The sequence below is a fragment of the Cotesia glomerata genome, linkage group LG1 (assembly GCF_020080835.1).
Source record: "Cotesia glomerata isolate CgM1 linkage group LG1, MPM_Cglom_v2.3, whole genome shotgun sequence".
Classification (NCBI taxonomy): Eukaryota; Metazoa; Arthropoda; class Insecta; order Hymenoptera; family Braconidae; genus Cotesia; species Cotesia glomerata.
Window position 1 is genome coordinate 19771632 of NC_058158.1, and position 11264 is coordinate 19782895.

An 11264-nucleotide genomic window follows, 5' to 3' on the forward strand; every position below is an offset into this window, starting at 1 on the left:
GAAATATCAATTTTTTTTTACCCCCTTTTTTTGACCTTTTCGAATTTTTTAAAAATACTCCAAATTGAAATTTTCTAAAATTTAAGGCAGACGCGATAGAGAGATAATAAAAAAGATTCCCACCAAATTTCAAAAGAATCGGTCGGGTAGAACTTGAGATATCATGTCAACCACTTCAAAAAAAGTAGTTTTTAGAAAAACGCGTTTAAAGTTTGAGAAACAATTATAGTAGAATAACTCGTATAATAACATTCAATACTCACTTTGGATTAATTGGCGATTCCAGATCCATACATTGGGCCTTCCTCAACTTCATATTCGATGTTTTGTGAAGTTCTTTCAGCTAATCGAGCTGTTCTGCCTTCTTTGGAAGCAGCAGTAGCTCGTAGCTCAGAGCGCTCAATCCGAACTTCGTTACGTCTGATAGCAAATGAATGATCTTCAGTACCAACGGTGATGCCCATAAGTTCCATCATTTTTAAGATGGGTAAATAACCTTCATTAAAAATGGCAACAGCTAAATAATTCGCAATTTGAATTGTTTGAGATCCAGCGTGAATATGCTTGGGAGCAAAAGTCCATAATAATGAATTGAGCGATTCATTGTTATTTTGAGTTTTGGATCCCAAACATCGATGTAGTAAATCGCCTTGGCAACAGCCTTGGCAAAAACTAGATTTTACGACAGTATCGATAACTTTTTTACTGTATTTACCAATAAGGGTTGTAACGCCAAAAAGTGAAGTAAACCCTCGCTTCTTCCAGGTGCCATCTCCAGAAACCGTCAAGTGTTTTGGATTTTCATTAGGCTCAAATTCTGATAATAATTCTTGCTCTTCTTTTACAGCTTTTGATATTAGCTGATCGTAAATTGCACTTGCGGCTGTATGTAAATTATCAAGACAACTGTAGTAAGTACTGATACATAAACCTTTGCATATATCCATGACACTACAAAAAATATTTATTCCTTCTCTTCCTACTCCTAAAAGTCTCATTGCTGTAACAATCCGGCGATTAATTTCATAAGCTTTGTTCACCAACGGACATGATTGAATGTATCGAACATTTTCACAACTGCACTGTAATGTAATTTTAAATCCTAAACCGCGTGGTGCCGTTTGAGAAAATTTAATTTCTTCTTTGCAGGTAGCACACACAATTAAAGTTGAGAGAGTTTGAAAAACTGAGAAAAATTCCAGAAGACAGTACCCAAAATTTTTGTTAATAACTATTTCCTCATCTCCAAACTTTTTTAACTTTGCTGCGGAAGCACTCGTATAACTACAATCTTTTTCAGCGGTAAATTGATTTGATGAAAATCGTTTCTTCTTGTGCCTATCTGGACGACTACTGCTCCCCCGCGCACTTTTTCTATCCATTTTTAAGCAAATAAAAAAAACAAAATTTATTATTTCACAAAACTATTCACAGAGCACTTGTCTACTTCGCTTCAAGATTGAAACTAAACTGAACAGAATAATAAATAATAAATATCAACATTATAACTTTCGCATTGAACAGTTCCTGGTATATTTAGTATGTATATTCCTAGTATATATTAAGTATGTATAAAGGTATATATAGAAGTATAAAAATATATATTGAATATATATCAAGGCTTATGTCGAAAACAAAAGAGTTCTTGGAAAGAACGAGTGCTCAAGAAAGAGTGCTTAGATGCTGCGTCACAAAATCGACTGTATCTTCGAAAATAATTCGAATTTTGAATAATCCATATAAGGACATATTTTTAAGGGTCTAAACTTTGAAAATATGCAAAAAAAAAAAATCGATTTTTTCAAATTTCTAGACCATAATACCCTCTTAAAGCAATAGATTGGAAGATACAAATTTTTAATATTTTTAACGCCCCCGCACAACCCCCTTAGGATTTAATATCATAAAGTTAGTTCTTAGTAAATTCAAACATGCCAAAAAGAATATCCTGACTAATACCTATAAGAGCTGTATTTTTCAAATGTGAATTTTTTCAATTAACACCCCCGCAACCCCTCTTGGGGGTGGAATATCGTAAAATCCGTTCTTAGCTGACCTCTACTCGGTGAAAAGAATATTCCTACCAAATTTCAAGTCTTTAGCTCTAATGGTTCCAGAGATATCGTGATGAGTGACTATATAGGTGGAAATCTCTTATATATATATATTAATTAAAATTTTTATTTTATATTTTATTAGTTAGTTAAAAAAACTTGTGATCATCAATCATAATTTATTATTTTTTTTTTTACAGACTACGTCGACCAAGTCAATGGGATCTACATTGTTGGCTGCACAACCATAACTTAAGTTTTTTTAAGAGATGGGCGAATTCACGAAGCCATTGAGTTTAGAGAATCTCATCAAGAATCATTCGCTGCAGCGTACGATGATGCGCGAAATGTAATTGTCATTTTTTTATTTAAATATTTTTTACAGTAAAATATACAGATATGAATTTTACATACACTAACTTTTTTTATCTTCATTATAGGGATCTTTCCTCCGAGCACTTCACGACACATTTAAATTTTTTAATGAATTGCAGGACATAATTAAAAAATTAAATGAAGAAAAATTAAAGAGGCTTGCAAAGCAGCAAGAATTGCAAATAAAATGGAAAAAGTTAAAATCATAATTATTAAAAATATCAATTCAATTTAATTATGTAATTCTATAAAGATTTGAATTTTTTTTTAATAATAATAATCTTGATCAAAAAATAAAGAATATTGGGATCTGTATTTTTTATAAATGTATAAATGTAAGAATTATATATTTATAAATTTATAAATGTAAGAACAAAATATGTTCTAAGCTATTAAGGTAAAAGCTCCGATAGATGATCACGTACCAGTATATAATCACTCCGTGTATTTGTATATCTATATTTACAAATATAGGTATACAAATACATAGAGTGATCATATAATGGTACATGATCATCTAATAGGGCTTTTACCTTATATAAAAATTTTTAATTTTTTTTATATTTAATGCTTTCTTATTATCCTTTAGGAATTGAATTTTATAATTTTTTAATTAACGCCCACGCAAGGATTTGTGAGGGTGGCATTCCATAAAATTCATTCTTTACAGCTCAAAAACGCCAAAAAAGCATTCCGGCCATGTTTCAAAGTATTCATAGCTATAGATTGAAATTTACGAATTTTTTCTTAATTTAACGCCCACGCACGGGCACGCCAGGGGGGTGGAATGTCACAGAATTCGTTTTTAAAAAATTTCTAAATGTAATTTGAAACATTCTGACCAAGTTTTGAACTATTAAAAGCTATAATTGAAAAATATGAATTTTTTTTCGTGAACACCCCCGCAACCCCCTCTTGTGGGTGGAATTTCGTGAAATCCGTTCTTAGCTGACCTCTACTTGGCAAAAGGAATATTCCTGCCATATTTAAAGTCTCTAGGTCTTATAGTTCCAGAGATATCGTGATGAATGACTATATCTATATCTATAAAAGTCTCCTATATATATATATATAGATTTGTTCACTGCCATTATAAATTTCATGTAAATAAAATTTTTATTATAGATAATAATGCAGTCATTATAATATAATATTAGTTATCCTCATAGGAAGCTTGGTAATTACTCTCGTACTCCATCTGATATGAGTCTTTATTATTAATCTGATAAGCACGCTGAAATTTGGACTCGTACTCCACCTGATAAGTCCTTATTATTATACTGATCAATAGCCTGGACATTCTCCTGTTTGTTTTCCTGCTCAAAGTCCTTAAAATTATCCTGATAAGCAGTTTGGTAGTCGTTTATGTCCTCGGCCGGATAAAAGTCCTTCAGATCGTAATCTAGATCAGGATCAAATAACTTGATCTAGATCATCAACTTTATCTTTATGAATTGATGTACATCTAGATCATATAATCTTGATCATGAATAAGATCTCGATCTTGTTGATCTATATCACGATCTTGTTGATCTAGACTTTGATCTTGTTAATCTAGATATAGATCTTGATCCTGATCTAAATCTCGTTCCTGCTGATCTTGATCTCTTGTAGATCTAGATCTTGATATTAATGCTAATCTAGATCTTGATTTTGATAATATAGATCTAGATCTTAAACATGATCTAGATCTTAAACATGATCAAGATCTTAAACATGATCCTGATCTAGGACTGGATCTTTATCTAAATCTAGATCTACATCTATGACTGGATCTCGATATAAATGTAGATCTTGATCTTGATGCTGATTGGAATCTTGATCTTGATCCTGATTTAGATCGAGATCTTGATCTCGATCTATCTAAGATCTTGTTAAGATCACGATAATGATCAAGATTTAGATCGAGATCTAGATTACGATCACGATCAAGATTTAGATCAAGATCATGATCTAGATCAGGATAAAGATCAAGATTGAGATCCAGTCCTAGATGAAGATCTAGATTTAGATCGAGATCGAGTCCTAGGATAAAGATCGAGATTTAGTGGAGATCAAGTCCTGAATCAGGATGATGTTACATCTAGATCTAGATCAAGTTCAACAAAATTGACTTAGATTTACATCTAGATCAACGACATCAAGATCGAGATCAGGATCAAGATCAGGATCTAGATGTCGAACTAGATTAACGCCAATGAGATCCAGATGAACAAAATCAAGATCTCGATCCAGATCAAAATCAAGATCTTAATCTAGATCAAAATCAAGATCTTGATCTAGATGTAGATCAGGACTGTAATCCTGTTTGATCAAGATCTAGATGTAGATCTAGATGTAGATCTAGATCAAGAAGATCAACATCTTGATCTATATATGGATCTAGATTAATAATATTAAGATCTAGATCAACAAGATCAAGGTTTAGTTTAACAAGATCAAGATAAAGATCTTCATCCCGATTTAGATCAATATCTATCTTGATCGTGATCTAGATCTTGATCTTGATCTAAATCTTGATCTTGATCTAAATCTTGATCTAGATCTAAATCTTAATCTAAATTTCTATCTCTCTTGATCTTGATCGTGATCTAGATCTTGATATAGCATCAAGATCCAGATGTAAATTAAGATCGAAATCCAGTACTAAATATTGATCATGTTTGAGATTTATATGTACATTCAGATCAATAAGATCGAGAATAGATCAACAAGATCAAGATCTAGATTAGGATCAAAAAGATCAAGTTATTGATCTAGATCTAGATCCAGGTCTTGATCCTCATCTAGATCTTGATCTTGATCCGGATCTGGATCTCGATATTGTTGATCTAGATTTACACGTGGATCTATATTATCAAAATCAAGATCTAGATCAGCATTAATATCAAGATCTAGATCTACAAGATCGAGATCGAGATCAGCAGGAACGAGATTTAGATCAGGATCTAGATCTATATCTAGATTAACACGTAAATCATGATTTTGATCCTGATTTTGATCTTGATTTCGTTGACTTTGATATAAATATATATCTCTATCTTGTTGATCTAGATCTAAATCGATGTCTTAATTTTGTTGATCTAGATCTAGATCTATATCAGAATATTATTGATCTACAATCTAAAATCTACATCTAGATTTTGGTTTAGTCAACATATAGATCTGGTTGATCTAGATCAACATCTATTTCTTAAACATGATTCTGATCTAGGACTAGATCTCGATCTAAATCTAGATCTTTATCTAGGACTGGATCTCGATCTAAATCTAGATCAATCTCGATGCTTTTCTAGATCTCGATCTAGATCTTTTACTCTATCCTAATCTGGTGTTGATCTTGATCTTGATCCCGATCGAGATCAGGATAAGATCGACAAGATTAAGATTTACATAAAGTTAGAAAATCGACGGATCTGACGAATTTGTTACGAAATATCAAACATTCGAATTTTGAAAAATTATATCTATAATCCTGTTTAAGACATCAAATACTGCGATCTAGACTGCTTAGTTCTTTAAGATGAATTCAAATGTGACAAAATCGAAGATTTCCAGGTAGTAAAGAACAACTGGGTAAGGCTTGGACCAAGCCTGGGCCAAGCGTCACAAGCTTTAGGCAAGGCTTGGCTCGAGCATTGGCTAATCATTCGGCCCATTCTCGGTCCAAGCCTAGGATGATAACTATGTCTCCACGCCTTGAAAAACATATAAACAAGGCTGGGGCTAAGCCTTGGGAAACCAAAATGAAAGGCTTGGGCTGATTCATGTGAAACAAATGGCCAAAGGCTCGGACCAAGACTTGGGAAAGTAATTTGCCAGGACTAAAAAATGAGAATTTCATTTAGAAATGAAATTAAATTTCAATGGCATTCGTGATTTTACGGTTTATTATCAACCTTACATTATCGTAGCTCGCGATTACACCTGATTATCTTGAAAAAATCTTTCCTCACGTTCCAAATCGAACCAGGGTCACCGGCGTGAAAGTGTCGACTCTACAGACTTCGCTGCACGTGGTAGTAACACTAATAAATCAATTTTAGTTAATTCAACATCAGTCAGTTATTTTGCATTATTACATAATATTACCTAATATTACATAATATTTCATAATTAAAATAGAACTTATAACTGCAAAAAATTTTTTAGGTCTAGATAATATAATTTGTTGACAGAATACAGTTATGAAATGTATTTTTTTTCAATTCATTTGATTTCAACGAAATAATTACTTTTTCTACAACTAAGAATAAATAAATGATTATAATTGAGTACATCTCAAATTAAGAATTGTCACTTTTCATTTATAGAAAAGTAACTACTTCGTATAATTTCATTTAATAATTTTTTTTTAATAACTGTTCTTACTATTATTTAAGAAGCTGTAGAATAGACGCCATACTTGCACCAGTAACAGCAATCGCCACCAGCGGCAAAATATTGATTTAAAAATAATTGATCTTATCGATTAAATTTATACTGTAGGTAAGCGTCATCAATGTCACTTGTTAGTATTTTTCAACTAAAATAATTGGGAGATAAAAATGATTTTACGTCAAAGTAATAAAATTATTTATTACATCGACAACCAATTCAAAGTAAGTAGGTAATAAATGTTCATTCCAAATCACTCTATAATTGAATAAAATATTTAAATATATGAGAGAAATCATTCGGATCAAAATAATTTGAAATACAAAGACGTGCTATAAAATATGTATTTCAATGAAAATTCAGAAATTTATGCTCCGTTAGTGAAAAAATCTATATTGTGATTTTTTTAGAAAAAAAAAAATATTTTTTTTAACGGACGTATATTTTTTTCAAAAAAATTCGATCTTTTGACAATTCAAAACTCAAACTCAAAAGATTCAAAGAATTTATTGTAAAAATATAATTCTTATATTAGAATGGAAATACTATGCAACCCGATTTTTTGTTTACAATGAAAAATTCACGAATATAATTCGTAGTATTTATATTTTTAAAATGCAAATAAACGATTTGAATTTATGCAAAAGTAGATCATTTTTTTGAACGGCGTTGTTTTCAAATCTTATTGATCTCTCAACGCATTTTTATTTTTGTAAAAGGTGTTCAAAAAGAAAAACTTTTAAATTTTTTGTCCGCAATTTGCATAAAAATATGTGAAATTCCTAGCAATATACATGCAAAAAAAAAAACATAATTTTCGGAACAGCATTATATCGAAATCAAATTGATTTCTCAATGCACTTTTAAATAAATAAAAGGTGTTCTGAATAATAAAAAAATTTTATATGCGGAATTTTACATGAGAAAATAATTTAAAAAATCTTATCGAAGTTCATTTAAATAATAAATTACGTTTATTCGACGTACCAAAAGAGTAAATCCGAAATTTAAAAAATACGACCTTTCTCACGTAACGTTTTTATAAAACGCTCCAAGGAATGTGATCTGTTTTACAAGTTTCTTCAAAGATACTTCACTCAAGTGAATTCATTCTCCCGATCATAACATTTGTAGATTATGTCGATGAAATTAAAAACATCTGCAAATAAATTAATGTCTATAAGACTCAGATAGTAGTAGTCAGTAAGTAATTTTTTTACCCGGAACTCTCCATTGTTGGGAAGATTAATAATAATCATTTTTAAAACTATCCACATATGTTTACAATTTAAGATTTAATAATCAATTTATTAAAAGTGAAAAAAGAGCGAGATAAATATAAGAAATATTTAAATCTGATTTGCAGTTCTGCTAATTTCTCACCTGCTAAAATTTTTTTCATTATATTAAGTTATTTCATGCGAGTGTACAGTCACTGATAGTTTAATTTAACAATTCTTATTATTGAATTTTCAAAAATAGTTTTTAAATTTTCCATTTCACCAACTCTGCACCAATAAAAGTTTTTGATTCTATTGAATATTATTTATATTTGATTTTCAGTTCTGTCATTTTCTTACTTACAACTGTTTTTCCATTTAATTTTGTTACTCACCCGTGAGTGCACAGTTATTGTTTATTTGACTTCAAAATTTTTTAATAAGATATAAAATTTTGAAATTTCACTCTTCATTTCACCTCCTACGCACTAACTAAAATTTTTGCAGAGTTATCGTTTTGTTTCATTTATTCAATTTTAAATGAATAATTTTCAATTTCAACATCTAATTTTTAGGCTTACTACCTCCGTAACAATTAAGATTTTTTAAAGCATGAAATATTTTTTAAATATGATTTTTAGTTCCACCATTACTCATCCAAAAATTTTTTAATAACTAAAAATATTTTTCTATTCAAAATAAAATTTTATATTACAAATTTTAATTTTATTATCTTTCAAAATCATCATAATTTTCTAATCTTTCAGATATTTTTAAATATGATTTAAGTTTCACCACTCGCTCACCTATTACAATTTTTGAATTTTATTAAGTTTTTGTACCTTCAAGTTCAGAGATCTTTTTTCTTTTTGTAATCAATAAATGTTAAATAAATAACAATTTAAAATATCCACAGATTCGGTAGAATCTGGCGCCAAGTTCCGTTCAAAAATCCCGTTGTAAACGGAGCGCCAGACTACCGACTGTGTTTACTGTAAGCAGAACGGTATTTCGAGGTTGCAAAATTTAATTTAATTATATGGTTCTCCTTTTTCCAAAATGATATATTATAAAAGTAATTTATACTTTATTTTACTGAAATTGATTAATTATAATCAATTATAACACTTAATTTACTTTAAATTATTAAATTTTATCAGCACAAACTATAGTAAGCCCAGAAATTTCGATCCTGACTTTTTTTCGATGGGGAATATCAGCGCTACAGACTAGATAAAATGAATATGTGTAGTAATCCTTCCTAGACACGCAACTACAGTAAAAAAAAGTGATTCGTAGCTTGCATCTATGGCCGCCAGGGTGCACTGGAATTACATCTACATAAACTGTAGCTTCAAGGGGATAGTTTGCAGTAAAAAATGCAGTCAACACGAGATTTAAGTTGTTATCAATTGTAAATTTTCATTATAATTACAAAAAATACTAAAATCCGAACAAAAACATATTCACTGTAAAAAAGTCGCGCCAAGTCCACGTTCATAAGACTATTAGGAAAAAAAAATTTTTTTTTTTCTTTACAAAAAGATACAAAATAAAAAAATTAAAAAATCTAAGTAACCGATATGATTGTTTATGATTTTCGGAAATTAAAAAAAATTTTATTGTAAATTTAAAAATTAAAAAAAAATTTTTAGAACGTACTTGGTGTGCGTCATTGTGTATTTCAATTTTTTTAAAATCCTAGTGAATAGATTTTACGAATTTCATTAAAAGTAATATATTTTGCAACCACGCACACTAAATACGTTCTAAAATTTTTTTTTATTTTTAAATTTACAATAAAATTTTTTTTAATTTCCGAGAATCATAAACAATCATATCGGTTACTTAGATTTTTTAATTTTTTTATTTTGTATCTTTTTGTAAAGAAAAAAAAAATTTTTTTTTCCTAATAGTCTTATGAACGTGGACTTGGCGCGACTTTTTTACAGTGAAACTGTTTTTGTTCGGATACTTTATAGCTCTTTACCTTCGCATCAGTTTTAAATTTTTATTACATGCACTGTTGTTTACTTATTTTCATAATTTTCTAATGTATCGCTAAATGTTGAAATATAATTTTCTATCTGACGACATCTGCAATGATTTAGATTTTTATTACATGGAACAAATTTTAAATTTGATATCCAATAGTGCTACTTTCTCAACTACTAAAATTATTATTTATACTACTTTTATTATATTCAATCATTTTACGCGACTGCATAGTCATTAGATATTCAATTTTATAATTTTTGAATAAGTAAATACATTCGTAACATAATTTTTCATTACTCCACCTCTCATCAGTACAGCTATTTGAATTTAAAAAATATTTTTAAATTTAATTTTTAACTCCACCACTTTCTCACCTTCTACAATTTTTCGATTTTATTTAATTACCTGTTTCTGAATGTAGAGTTATTTTTTATCCAACTTCCTAATTTTTTAATGTATAATTAAATTTCCAAAGAATGTTTTTCACCTCACCACCTACGCATCATACAAATTTTTAACATTTTGAATATTTCTCGACTATAATTATTGATAACATCACGTGTGCACCGATTATAATTTTTTCATTCATTTTTAAAAATTATTAAATTTAATTTTCTGTTACACCACTTTTTCACAGACTACGATTTCTTGAATTTATTTGATTTTTTCTTGGAAGTTTGGTTTTAATTTTTTTTGGAGAGTGTAGATTTTCTTATTTTCTTTGTTTAGTATAATAAATTTTTAATAAATAACTCAATTTAAACATTGGACTATTCAAATCACCCACTTAATATCGATTTATTTTTTCAATACATAAAATATATTTTAATTTCGAGTTTTAGTCCGGTCTTTTCCTCACTTACTAATTTTTACAATTATTTTCAGTAAAAATAATATTTAATTTTCTGTTACACCATATTCTCACCAACTACAATTTTTCGAATTTGTTTGTTTTTTTTTTGCGAGTTTTGTTATATTTTGTTTTAATTTTGGAAATTTTTTACTAACTTATTCTGTTTGAAAATTTCACTAGTTATTTTACCACCTTTGGAACGATAAAAATTTTAAATTTCTCGAACATTTTTCAAATTAGATTTTTAATTCCACCACTTTCTCAACTCATACAATTTTTCAATTTCATTTAGTGATCTGCCTTTGAATGCACAGTTATTTTTCATCCGACTCCCTAACTTTTTAATAAATAATTAATTTTTCAAAGATATTTTTTCACCTCACCATC